We start from the raw sequence: 14,593 nt of genomic DNA, 5'->3' as shown, positions 1-14,593 counted from the left end.
CTTCTGGCACTTGGTGTTTCATTTTCTTGATCCTGAAGATCTGGTTGCTGCTGGCGGAGTGTGGTACTCGTGGTGGATGTTCGCATACCAGTACCAAGGAAAGCACTCAATCAGGCAAAAGCTCTCAAGGTGTGGCAAACTGGACATCGCGAATTCTGGAAAGCTTTATCAGAAGATCTCACTGTCGATTTATGCCAATATACACAGCCTAAGCCTGAGCAAAACAACCATATCTTCAGATAACTTTATTACACTGATGAAGGCTGCAACTTATCTAAGTCTCTAGAAATTGAAAGTTGTGGAAATATCACAGAGGATGCGATTTTTCGCGCAAAGTAGTTAGTGCCAAACTTGAGAGGCGTAAACATTTCATTTAACCCGCAGTTCGGAATTCTTTCCATCAGTTGCCTTTGATCGTATCAATCCATCCATGATGTTTCTTTTTATGGGAGAAGACTGGAATCAAAGGAACTTCCATTTCTTGCCAAGACCTTCCCCAGAGTTGCAAATGGCGGGATAGATCTTCGTTCTGATGACATAGAAGATCGCGGCGACTACGTTTTAGGAGCGCTACAAACTTCTGTGTTCCTGTTTTGAAACTTAAACGGCCGGATTTGCTGCCCGAATATACGTATTTTGTCGCAGTTTAGCGACATTGCCTAAGGATTTTTTATTGATGTGTTGTTACAGTTGTAGGCGATACGTGAACACGAAACTGCAAATTCACGCCATGTAATTTTAGATAACAATTTTCTCATTATCAAGCTGTCAATATTGTGCTGTTTTCAAGGCAAATACGATGTGTTCAGTAGGAGAAGGCTCCAAAAAGCTCCTTCCACACATACCATTTCTTTATACTTCTTATGTACAAAAGTTTCAATGAAATAAAGACATTTTGTGACTCTCTGCATTGAAATCAACCTTTGACTCGTGAAATTCCTCGAAAACATGTTTGAATTTTGCGCTAATAGCGATTTATCCAATAAGGTAGCTCATATTAATTCAATTATCACAATCCTATGCGCTGGCTACCAACGGCTTCTGATTCCGCGGCCCTATTGTTTTTGCTATCGCTGTTGCCCAGAGCGCTACTTAAGCATTTAGTTTCCCCTTTACAGACAGTCTTCCACATAGAATTGGCCTCCCTGTGGTAAATAACACCTGCTATGTCATTGGTGATTTTTGTAAAATTCTGGGTGAAATTTTTCCCAAAAGTGATTATTTGAGCTGCAAACTTTAGTATCATCAAGGAAACAACTCAACATGATGCATGCACTACCTGGAATTCACTGACTATTGATTAACGGCCTGGAGACTAGTGCCCAAGACCAAAGCATTATTCATCATTCAAGATGGCGGGTCCCTTGCTACTCTGTAATAACAGTAAGTATTTTTTCTTAACAAAGGCTCTTAACAAAGGCTTTGACACCAATGTGTGCTATTTACTGAATTGTATTATAGAATGGAAGATTTAATGTATTTTAACTGTTAACTTCATGTATATTTAGCTTTTTTGAGCTGAAATCGCTACTTCTAAAATGCTCTAAACAAAAATGCGAAAATCAAATTGAGTTTTAGTTTATGTCTCCCTCGCTATGTTAAATTTTACTTTTTATAAATTCCAAAGAAGACATAATATTATGTTGTATTTTCCACTGGCTGAGGAACGAAATAAATGGACCCAAGCTTTTGGGTTTTGAGTCACGTCCTCAGTGTTGTTTGCCAGTTGCTTTTTTGCTGTCCACCATCGCTGACGTATATTTTAGAGCACGATAGTTTTTCAAGGTTTAATCGCCCATACCGTTTGTTTTTTGTAAAGTACCATGAGTGCTAAGATGACTAGGTCAAAGTCTCAGTCAAGAGCGGTGAAGCGGCTCCGAGCGCATAATCAGAGCCCGGAGGAAGAGTGCCAGTCTCGTAGTCACAGTTCTCGCGGTTCTCGAAGTCGGAACCAAGTGGTGAAGCAAGTGCGTGATAAGACAGCTAGAGGACCATCGCAGTCTTCCGATGATCCCCTGGATTGGGTTAAAGAGTTGCTTTTGCAGCAAAAGAAGTACGAAAAGGAGCTTAAACGATTGAAAGCCGAACTTGCTTCAAAACCTAACAAGGCGGGAAAGCACGAAGAGACTGAACACGAATTCATATTCTAATGTAATAAGATCAAAGTGGCGAAGGATGTGGGAGACAATGACTTAAGGAACGAGCTTTTGGAGGAAGGTGAGCAATTATTGATAGAACATAACAAACACATTTGCATCGCAGAAAAGTACGGCTGGGATACCGTAGAATGCTATACCACTGATCCCATCGGAAGTGACCCGAATGATGAGAAGAAGATTAAAAAAGCGGTCAAGGATTGAAGTTGTTACGGGAGGAAAAACGCAAAGCAAAGCTGTGTAAGTCTAAACGGCTGATGCCAACGCAGCGCGGAGTGGAGAGGCGTGTAATTTTGGAGAAACTGCCGTTGAGTTCAGTGGCAGGAAAAGTGCCGACTGTCTCAGTTACGCATAACTCTCATACTTGCCTTCACTGTTTTCGCCCCGGACACCTCGCCTGTGACTCTCGAGCAGCTACCACAAGCAACGGATCAGGACAATCCTATTCATCTGGACTCGCATCAAGTAGTTAATGAGGATACTGAACAGTGTTTGGACTCGATGTTGAATAATTTTCAGGACTTGTGTAAATTAATGGAGTTACAGGATTCGGAGCCAGTATCTCAGGTGCAGGTTAAAGGTAGACTTAAGGAAAACATTGCGTTTTGGAAGGACATTGTGGCGTCTAAATGGGTGCTTAGTGTTATAGAGAATGGTTACTGTTTACCTTTTATGTCTCTTCCAGCTCGGAGGAGTTTCAGAATCATCCTAGTGTTTTTGAAAACCAGGAGTTTGTGTGCCAGGAATTTAAGAAACTTTCAGCCTCTGGTGCAGTGGTGGAAGTGAGGCAGGAGGACGGGGGGTTGTTAATCTATTGGGTGTTGTGAAGAATGCAAGTAGCAAGTCACGGCTAATTTTGGACTTGCGTTACGTTAATAATCATTTGAGATCCTGTAAGTTAAAATATGAGGGTACCCTAGCAGCTTCGGAGCTGTTCCAGAAGGATGACTGGGTGTATACGTTTGACTATAAAAGTGGTTATCACCATCTGGACATATTTGCAGGCCATACTGCATTTCTTGGATGCTTATTCCAGCTGGAGGGAAAACTTCGATATTTTAAATTTACAGTTCTCCCTTTTGGCTTGGCAACCGGGCCTTATGTGTTTACTAAAATCCAGAGACCTTTAGTCAAGCATTGGAGAAGCAGAGGATTTCGCATATTTACGTACCTGGATGATGGCGCTGGTGGTGAACAGGGATTTGCTGAAGCTTGCAGTATTTTGGAGTCCGTCAGGAAGGGTGTGAGATCAAGCAGCTTTGTGGCCAACAAGGAAAAGAGTGTGTGGATGCCGTCTCAATATGTGGAGCTACTGGGATTTATTGTGGACCTTAAAGCAGATACTTTTCATGTTCCTCCTCGCAGAGTGGATGCTTTAAACCAGTTGCTTGACATTATTATTGCTAAGGATTTTCGTATATCCGCAAGGAATTTGTCTCGCTTGACAGGCTCTTTGTTTTCTGTGTCTCTTGTCATGGGTCCAGTTGTACGTCTTTGGACGAGAGCAATACAGAGAGACATTTGCCTAGCCCTTTGTTGGTATCAGCCAATATGTTTGTCTTCTGACAGTTGCTCGGAGGTGCTTTTTCGGAAACAGAACTTTGACAACAGCAGGTATCCGATCTGGGCACGTAGCCCTAAAGTTGAGGTCTTATCATATCCAGATGTTAGTGGTCTCGGTTGAGGAGGCTTTGCCGTTCAAATTAATGGTAAACCAGCTGTGGGAAGCTGGTCAGAGGAAGAGAGTGGCAGGAGCTCTACATTCCACGAGTTAAGAGCCATATGGTATGTGTTGGAGTCGTACAGTGAGGACCTTCGAGGGAAAGAGGTGTGTCACAGGACAGACAACAGGAACGCAGAGATCATGTCTGTTGGTAGTCGAGTACCAGACCTTCATAGGGAGGCAGTGATGGTTTACAAACTTTGTCGTGAATTAAACATTCTGCTATCTGTGGAGTGGGTCAGTAGAAATGATAATAATACAGCTGATGAGCTTTCAAGAGTGGATGATGCTACTGACTACACGCTGGATCCTAAGTGCTTTCGTTATATTGATCAGTTATGGGGACCTCATACCGTCGACAGATTTGCCAGCATTAAAACCAAACAGCTGGACAGGTATTGTAGTCGATACCGCAACCCTGGTTGTGAGGCAAGTAATGCGTTTACAGTTTCCTGGTCACCAGATAAAAATTGGATTTTTCCACCTACCCTGCTTATTCCGAAGGTTCTGAGACACATGTCTGCTGGCCATGAGTATGGTGCACTGATTGCTCCACAGTGGCCTTCTGCAGTGTGGTGGCCTCTCCTTGTTGACAGGTCTGGAACTTGAAAAAGCTTTATAAAGGACTGCGTGCGGATTGAACTTTACCAGGGAATCTTCCTCTCGGGGTCTGAGGCCAGCAGTATTTTCACTTCTAGAATTCCATCATTTGCTATTTTAGCCATTAAGATTTGTTATGATGAGCTGGTGGAAAGGACCTGATATGCTGTTATGGGATTGCTCTGGCAAAGGCTAAGAGCATACCCCTATGCTGGTCAAGTATGGGGTATACATTTGTAGTGATGAAGTATGCTGTTAGGGCCATCATTGATGCTGTTATGGCAGTCACTTGTGTCAATCAGATGCTGCAATGGCATGTTAAGGCTTTGCTAGTGGCAGATCTGTTAGGGCATGTCTCCATGTCGTTATGACTGTCTTCTCTGCAGTTAGGGCTAGGCTTATGCTGTGGTAGCGTTTTTCCGTGCTGTCATTAGGGCATGTTACATATGATTCTTAGTATGTGATATCTGCACATGTTATTAGATGTTTTTGGGGCCTAGCGTCTTGCTATTTAGCTGGGGAATCGTGATTGACAATGTTCGGGCAGCATACCTTGTAACCTTTTTATCATTACTTGAGTCGGGCCTCTGTGTAACAACTAGCTGTCAGGGCTTATCCCTTACATTGTCATGTTATGTGATTTCAGTGCCCAGTGGTGACACTGGTAAGTTGGACCTGTCAATTTTGGTACCTGAGGATGGACTGCAGCATCCAGTGCTGCATCAGTTGGCTAAGGTGCTGCCCTCAGTTCTACTTCAAGATAAAGCTCCAAAGACAGTTAACAGTTATCTCTGTGCGTTTTGGGGCGTGGAAGTGTTGGGCAGAGCAGTGCTGTGTGTCAGTTCTACCAGTGGAGCCAGTGGTGTTCTCCCTGTATTTAGTGAAGTTGATCCAGGAGAACAAGTCAGTTTCTACCATTAACTCTGTTTTGTACAGAGTGAGCTGGGTACAGAGGAAGGTGGGTCAACTACAAGTCACTGAGAACACTTTCGTGTCCCAGGTGGCAGACGCTGCCCGTAGAATCCTGGCTAGGCCACCAGAATGTTAGAGACCTCTCACGGCGGATCAAGTGATGCGCATTATATCTTGTTGGAGAGGGGCAGTCTGGCAGACGTGCAAGTTGCAGTGATATTTGCCGGGGGGTTTTTCGGTTTCTTACCGTGGGACAATTTAAGCAATCTGGCGGCGAACGATCTGTTATTTCCCGATTCACATGTTGCACTCTTTTTGCCCCAATGTAAGAATGACCAATTCCGGAAAGGGTCTTGGGTCTTCATTGCAAGAAGTGAGGCAGCCCCTTGCCCCGTGGCAGTGTTAGAAAAGTTTCTTAAGATGGTCGGTCAATCCAAGGGGTCAAGGCTGTTTCGCAGGATCCAGAGCACAAAGAGAGACCAGATGCTTAAGGAAGCACCTATGTCGTATTCTCGTGCAAGCGAGCTGGTAAAGAAAGAGTTGAAGAGTGAGGGCTTGGACCCAAGCTTGTATAGTCTTCACAGCCTCCGGTCAAGGGTGCTTCTTCTGCGGCAGCACTTGAGATTCCAGATCGCCTTTTCCAGAGGCAGGGAGGATGGAGAAGCACTCAGGCAAAAAACAATTATATCCAGGAGTCATTGGACTCCTTGCTGCTAGTTACAAGTGTGTGTCAAGTGGCCTCTTAATGTGGGAGATCTTCATAGACATTGGATCATTAAGGATTAATTGATTAAGGATTTAAACATTTATTAAGGGTTTGAGGATCCGGACTTCCTTGTTGCATAAACAATATGGGTTGTTAGTGACAATGGCTCCCAGAGGTGTGTGAGAAGTTGTATTTTCCACTGGCTGAGGAACCAAATAAGTGGAAAATGTTTTCTCACACACCTCTGGGGCCTGGGCCCGAGAGGTTGTTTTTTGAGTCACGTGCTCAGTGCTGTTTGTCAGCTGGTTTTTTTTGCTGTCCGCCATTGCTGACATATATTTCAGAGCCACAGTTCCCACCCAACCCTTCGTTTGAGTTGATAACATACACTGTGTTGGTTAGATATTCTTTATTAAATTATCAGCATAGTCTTACTAAGTTTATATCTGTTGTTTAATATTATAAAATAGCCAGGGTCAAGCAAGCACTGTGATTGGTCAAACTGAGTTCTGTATAACTCCACAATGCACGAAGCATACGTATGGTGCGTGCATTATAATTGTACATATGCAAGGAGCACACGAGAGATTTTTTGCCTGTGAAAAATCTGAGAAATTCAGAGACAGAATGCGCTGTCACTCCAGCAATTCGCAAAGAACAGTCTCTTGTACTGATGTTTCCAGACATTTAATGAACTTCAACTTGTCTCTCAACACCTCAAAACTTAAACTTGACTTGGAGTTAACTTCTTGAACTTGCTTACGACGTGACGAAAAACTAAAACAGTTTGACTTTTTACTTGATTGCGCTGTCGCGTGCCCTGTCGTGATCGGCAAGAGCGCGCGCTATTAAATTACGCGTTATCTCGTGTAAGGAGAAACTTGATGTTGGTTCATTAAAATTCGCACTTGTCTGAGGAGTTGCGATTGTTTATATTTTATAAAAGAAATAAAAAACTTGTTCCTTGTGCATTGTTGAGTTATATAAGCACGCGGGAATTTTTAAGAACACTCGAGAAGTGCAGACTGAGGCACTCCCCTCGTGTTCTTAAAAATTCCCGCATGCTTATATAACTCAACAATGCACTCGGCGCGTTTTTTATTTCTTTATTACTGTATTTTTGTCTACATTACGTATAATGTTAGGTTTATTGGTTTGAGAAATAAAAGAGTGAGTCTGGCAGCGGTCAGCTTGACAATGGCTGTGAGAAATATATTTCATCTCTTATTTTAAATAGAAATATAGTGTTTATCTTAGAAATGAAAAATTGTCTTTTGCTGTAGTTATAATTCGGGCGATTATATGAGGTCTGTTGCAGCCTGCAATGCAGCTTTTTTGCGGCACACTTACAACCCTTAGCAATTGTATCATTTTGTAGCTTGCAAGAGTTACTGCTAAGAATGGAAAACCAGTGTTATTTTAAGTGGAAATATAACTGTGACGATAAAAGTGAACTGACAAAGGCAGGCCCCGCTCGCATCGAATCAGTAATAAGGTTTTCAAAAGAGTATAAGGACAATGTTCATGTTGATCTAGTTGATAGATTGGGACTAAATCCAGAACTGACCATTGAATGCCATAGGAGCTGTGTATCTACATACACTTCTCAGGAGCATTTGGGTCGTCACAAGAAACGAGAGAGTTGCGCCAGTGATTCAGCAAGTCAGCCATTAAAAAAACAATGTCGCTGAGATGTACCAGTATTTCGATTCAAAGAGAACTGTTTTTCTTGTGGGGAGTTGTGTGAGATAGAGAAAAACAGGAGGCATCCAGACCGCTGGAAGAAAGCAGTGCTTTGCCTAACCGCATATGCAGGTCCTGGCAAAAAGGTATTCAAGGAGTCTATATTAGAAGCCTGCACACAACGCAATGATGATATTGCCAACCAAGTAGGAGTTCGCATTAAAGGGGCTTTAAGTGATTTGCACGCAACATATGCGCGATGTCATGTCAATTGCATGGCAAGCTTTGTGTCTCCTAAATCTATTTCTGCTGCCAGAAATGCGAGAATACAAACCCTGCATTTGATGAAGTCATTGCTGAGATGTTGAAAGATAGGTCACGTTTGTGGAATTCAGTTAAACTGTATCATCAATACCAGCTATTTGGCAGGAAAGCACTTCTGCGAAGATCCCTTCTTGTGAAGATTCAATATCACCTTTTGGATGACATTGCAATCCTCTCCTCACCTGGACTGTCAAGTCTTGTGGTGTTTTGACAGAATGCATCGACTGTATTGCATCTCGCTGGCAACACACAAGATGACACATAAGATCTCTTGATCAAGAAGCTCACCAAAATCATCTGTGACGAAGTAAAGCAGATAGATCATGACCAGTCTCGCTATGATATAACAATCACCAAGGAAGATATGTCGACGTCAGTTAGTCAAACTGTCATGGATCTTCTAGCGGCATTCACAGATAATTTGAAGGACACTTTCCCAGGAGTTGACCTTCAACAAATTTGTGGTGCTCTCCATCAATTTGGAGACACAAAAATCTTTCTACTAAAACAACAGATGGGGCACTGTCCATGTCAAGAAAAACATGTTCTCCTCTCCTGTATAGTAGGCCCTCACCTTGAATACCTTGTTGAGGCTTAAGAAGACTTTTGTAAACAAAAGCCATTTCTGGAACGAGAACTTCACCACTTGATGTCCCAGTAAACTTTGATTTAATGAGATCCACCTCCTGTCTTGATAAATGAACATAATTTCTGTGAGCCCCACCAACAAGGATGCCCTTGTTGCTGTTGTTTACATGAGGTGATGAGTTTTCAGCAATCTTCATCAGGTGCCTTGCACCATCCAAACTTGTGGCACTCATCTGGGAAAGAAAATAAATTATCCTATAATAATGTAATCTTAAAGTATTCAATGAATACAAACCATTATTCAAGTTTTGAATAATGGATTTAAATATTCATTGAATACATTAAGATAACATACATATACGATATTATTCTTCTTTCAGTTTAGGAAAAATAATTATCGCACCAAACTTTAAATTTCAAAGGCCGCAGCAAACAACCACATTATTTATCACACCATTTGCATAAATTAAACATTTACAATGCAGACACTCAGTGCTTATTAATTAGTGGCAGTCATTCCAAGAAGTTTTTGAAGTTTGCCCTCAGATAATTAATGGTAAGTACTTCCATCTAGCAATGAGAAACAGAAGTCTGTGTTAAATGATTCATCAATTAAACGATTTGCCATTTATGGCAACTGTAATATTCACTGCAGGTGCATGACATCAGTCTCTGTCACTATTTTAGGAGTTAGGATTGCTACCGATTAAAATAAAATTTACCTTTTCTAGGAAGTACTTGCACTGCTTGGGCTGGCTTTCAGTGTAGGAGGAGAGATGTTCAAGCAATTCTCGGCGTGCTTCTTTTGTAGCATAGGTGCACTCAATGTTTTTAAATTTGGACTTTGTTGTGACATACCTCCGTACTGCCCTTTCAAAAGGAAAACACCAATAATTGTCTGGGTGGGAAAAACGCATAGCATCACTGGAAATGTGAGGAAAAATTAGGAAAAATATGCTCCTCAGTGAGCACTAGGCATTGCTGAGCTAATTTGAAAAAAAAACCTTAACATCCTCATGACTCCAACCATCCCGTTGAGAGTAGACAAGTTCAGTCATTCCAGTGCTCGACACTAATGCTAGTCCACTAGCCCAGGACTAGTAAAACTTCATGGCGGGCTAGTGAAAATGTGCTCCTACTAGCCCCTAGACTAGTTAGTTTTGTGGAAAAATTTATGTACTACAACTTTATAACTTAGGAAGTTTTTGTGGAACACTTCATTAGGAGCTTCTTTCTAGTATTTTTTTGGAATATAAACCACAGGACTTGCAATGAGTCCATATGAAAGGGGTTTCGTACGATCGCCTCGCAAAACAGACGCCATTTTGGGAAAGGCCTCGCTTCCATGACACTCCCGAGGGACCTGGGTGAGAGCTGCCAGTCCGCCATCTTGGAGATTTTTCTCGCGTCAAGTTACTCCAAGAATGAAAAAGATTTCAAGATTTTTTGATGCCTTACCTTCAAGGAAATGCGCTGCTACAGACGAGGATCCTAAGGCAGATTTACAGTGTTCGCAAGAGGACCATGTCATGCAGCATAAAGAAAAAAAGAAGTGCGATCAACGCTCAAGAAATTTTCAACCGAGCTGGAAGAAAACATATCCATGGCTGCGATTTATTGAAGGAAAAATGTACTGTGCAACTTGTGTGGACTCAAACAAAAGCGCTGAAAGATTAGCAAATCCGAACTCGACTTTTGTCACAGGAACATTGATTGCTTAAGTCATTGAATTGATAAAATTGTTCTGGCAGGCTAGTATCTTGAACGTTCATATTCACTGTTAATATAAGAGAATAAAAGAATAAAATAATGACATCAGAGTGAGTGTTATTCCTTTTTATTTCATTTCATATATTTTACAGTTTCTTAAAGTGTAACTGGACAAATAACAGGGTGTCTGGGAAGAGGCAGGACACCAGAACTGAAGGTTAATGGTTCCTAATTATCTAGCCTTTTGTAGGTGTATTTTTCTGGCCTTGTTTTGGACTAGTGGCGTGTCCTTGTGAGGTAGTGATTTACTGTGCTTACTACCCCACTGCCTAGTATCCAAAAAAGTTAGTGTCGAGCACTGCATTCGTACAGTGAGATGCCAAATGTGATAGTCCATCTCCACTGCACGAAAAAACACCTTTGCACACATCAAATGTGTGGTCAAAGACTGTCAAAGGCCGCCTTTGATTACCTTTGATTCGAATCACAGGTGACATAGGCCGCATTTGATTCACGGTGGTATCAAATTTGTTTCGAATCAAAGATATCATATATTTGATCCACCTTTGATGCGCGTCCAAGCAGAGTCAAAGTTGTTTGATTTAAATTTGACACGCGTCAAAGGTAGGGTCAAAGTTGTTAATACATTTGAACTCACTTTCGATTCGAGTCAAAGGTATATGCAAACGCGTCAAATATTTGATGTGCATCAAATGTGTTGTCAACAATGTTATTATATTTGACCTCATCTTTGATACGGATCAAAAAAAGAGCAAATCCAATTTTTCGTGCAGTGGTCAATGAATAGGTCAGCAAAAATTACTTAGAGGCAGGAAAGGCAAATTTGTGAAGTTCTTCTGCCTTCCAGAAAGCCAGACAAGAATCAAAACCATTAGGCATTCTTCCATCTTTCAGTTCTAAAAATTAATAATAAAATTACTAATACTATTTTAAAACCACAATAAAATATTAGTCTGAGTGAACATTAATTTTACAGTTTGTAAACAGCTAATAGTTTATTGAAAATTTTATTTATAATCCTTTTTGAGCTTTGCGAGGCTAATAAATTTGTCCTACCTTGGGATCTGAGCCACACGAATTCGAGCGAAAAAAATATATATACATTTACTTGAAGATGTTGGGCAGTTGCCTGGCAATAGTGCAACGAACCTTGAACAACGTCAGACAAAGGAATGTTGCTAGGCAGCAATTACATCAACTGTGTCCACCCCTAGATTTGCGAGGTTTTCGAGTCATATATTTCTAGCAACTAAAATAATTAGCCTTAATTGCCTAAACAATCAAATATTTTCATCTAACATTTATTTGAATGTCTTTAGTTATCAATATCATTTATTTAGCCACATTTTTAATTAATGTCAAACGATTTGTTCCAACATTTTAGGTGCAAGTAAATCATGTTTGATTGTTGATGAAGTGTTAAGGGATTTATTAATTTGGCCACTTCTTCCAACCATGGAGGTGGTTATAGGAATCAACCACAAATAGAAATTTCCTTGACTGATTTACCCGCTTCACAATGTTGAGTGTTTAGCTGAGGCTGACAATAACCGAAGTTAAGCAATAGGCTTCCAATCCACATTAGCCACCACCCACAATATGACATTAATTAATTGTCGCTGAAAAAGGTTGAAAGACTGAGTTAGATTATAGATTATGCCAATTCACAAACCAAAGTGAACAAATAAATATACCTACATGCACAGGTAAGTGGCATTATAATTAAAGAAGTGCGTGGAAATTATTGATAGAATGTGCTTGTAACCTACCTGCAGTCCAAGGAAAGGAGTGCAGTCTTTGGTCAACTAGCTTACTGTCAATCTTCTCAGAATTGATAAAGCTCTGGAGTTGAGCTGAGACTACATTTGTGGGGAGGTTATGCATACAACGGTAGACAAGATCCTTGAAAATGTCAAATCCGTAGAGTTAATGCAATCGATAAAGGATGCTTATTCCTGTGTATCCACTTGTTCAACTTTTATTTGCCTGAACAGTTTTGCAGTCTTCCTCATTGATATCTTTCATTATTTCCAAATCTTCCTCTAGCTTTCGCTCCTCCCATGGATATCTGGCATGGTATCGACTGTTAACATAATAGTATGTGCTTCCTCCATCTGGACTTAAAGTACCTATTGAACAATAAATATTTTTTTCGCAAATGAAAGAAAAACATCATTTGAACTCAAAATGAGATCTAGAGCTCAGCATCTTTTCAGCGAAAGCATGAAAAATAATAATTTTTGTTTGGCTTTGCCTTTCTTTATTTTATTTATTGCACAATAACAATAAAATAGACATTTTGCAGAAAAGTTGGGAAAATAAAAATTACCCATCTTTACTTGTAAAACATGTCCATGTCAATGTTTAAATTTAACGGCATTTTTTTCACTGCATTTTTTGGCTTCCTGACCTGACAAATCAAATGGTTAACTTTAGAACATTTAGAGGGACCCACGACCTGTTGACCCCTTAAAAGTATTCATTAACTCCATGCCTTTGAAAGATAACTGGAATTCGGATATATATTTCAGTATCTGTATCACATTTTTTTTTAAATACTATGGAAGAGTGTGTTTCATCAGTAGAAATATCCCGGTACATTATGACTAAAGAAAGGTGTCAAATTTACCTTGTAATCTGTCTCTACGGCAAGGTAATATCCCATGTTTGATGAACTTTCCAACCTCGTGCTGTGCGGGGTAATCACCCGTCCATAGTAAAATCACGACTCGGATGATAATCATCCCTGCAGGCAGGCAAGGAAATGACCTGCCATACTCGACTTCAAGACCTGCAAAAATTATATTATTTGTATGCAGAAAAAAGGTTGACTGTGTATATGTTGTGGTTTATAAATTTGTTTTTGGTTTGAAAATTTTCAAACAAACTGATTTTTATCCTTTATGTAATTCATTACCATAATTTGAAACAAAGGAAAATGCAAATCAAACTGGTTTGAAACCTTTTAAACCAAAAACAAAATGATGTCAACCACAACACAATCATGGCTTGAAAGTAGATCTTGGATCTACTAATCAATCAGTTTTGTCTAACAATGCATTCTTCTTATACACATGACATGATTAGGTTCAGTAAAATTATGTGCTATAAAATTATTCTGATATACATGTATTGGTAGCTACTGAATTATAGCTATTATTACACTATTTGAAACACATGGTTTCTTACCATTAATGAAGATGTTTTCGATGTCACTGACAAGAGGATGCAGGAAAGGATCCAGGGAGGAAGGTCGACTTTTGGGTAGCTGATAAGAAGGAACAAATCCCACCACATACACCTGGTCAGTACTAATCCGTTCAGCTTTAGCCATGTTTGCAATGGTCACTTCTATTGCACCTGTTAATATAAAAAAGGTGTAGAACAGTTTTAATTTAGTATTATATGGTAACAACTCGATAATCACATGCAGGGCAAGTGACTGTTTAGTACTGAAATATAACAAAGACAATGTTCTGCAAGGTAGAAAATTACCACAGCTATGTGCTCCAGGGTATCCAAAGGGTTGCCACCCATCCCAGTGCCCAATAACTGCGATGTTGCAGGGGGGTCACCTCTAGCATAGGATGACGTGTGCTTCCACCTTGTTCCACTCTCAGGACGTGATTATGTGCCTGTCCTCTTCTTTTGGAAATGCCTTGATCTCATCGACACTTATTACGTTATCACAGTATTGACATTTCATAGGTAGCATCCAGTGGGAATCTGGGTTCCAAAACCATTTGAGCTCATTGAATCTTTCACCATCCCAGATCTCCTTTTCACCTTGTATCCAATGCTCTTTCTCATCCCAAAGCTCTATCATCTTCTTGCACAAGGTATGGTTTGCACACCAGAGTTGAATTTTGTCGGAGATACCCAAGTAATAACATTTGATAGTGCCTTTCTTTCCGCAATGTCTCCACTTTGCTTTAGCACTTCCATGACATCCCACTGTGAATAATGGCTGTCATCCAGACAGATAAAAAGTTCTGTAAGGGCTTTCTATCCACACCTTTTGAGAACTGATTGTGTCTCTTGCCAATTTCAGGGCTACTTTTCTTCTAAATGACTGTCATTACTACAATACAACTCCTTAGCAAATTGGAGGATGTCTTCGAAATCTGAGATTGATCCTTGCATTTGATCAGTTAAATTCAAAGCTTTTAG

The 14,593-nt window shown here is 40.4% G+C and overlaps 2 pseudogenes; one reads left to right on the top strand and one right to left on the bottom strand.

Annotated features, from left to right (window-relative positions):
- The first annotated feature begins 2,159 nt into the window (after positions 1-2,159).
- LOC146471116 (uncharacterized) lies at positions 2,160-4,793 on the top strand (annotated as a pseudogene).
- Positions 4,794-8,294: 3,501 nt separating this feature from the next.
- On the bottom strand, positions 8,295-14,383 carry LOC146471115 (uncharacterized; annotated as a pseudogene).
- Positions 14,384-14,593: the final 210 nt, after the last annotated feature.

The sequence above is a fragment of the Pavona decussata genome, unplaced genomic scaffold (assembly GCF_977016875.1).
Source record: "Pavona decussata unplaced genomic scaffold, jaPavDecu1.1 SCAFFOLD_106, whole genome shotgun sequence".
Taxonomy (NCBI): domain Eukaryota; kingdom Metazoa; phylum Cnidaria; class Anthozoa; order Scleractinia; family Agariciidae; genus Pavona; species Pavona decussata.
The sequence above is the reverse complement of the archived record's forward strand: the minus strand, read 5'-3'. Positions and strand labels throughout refer to the sequence as shown.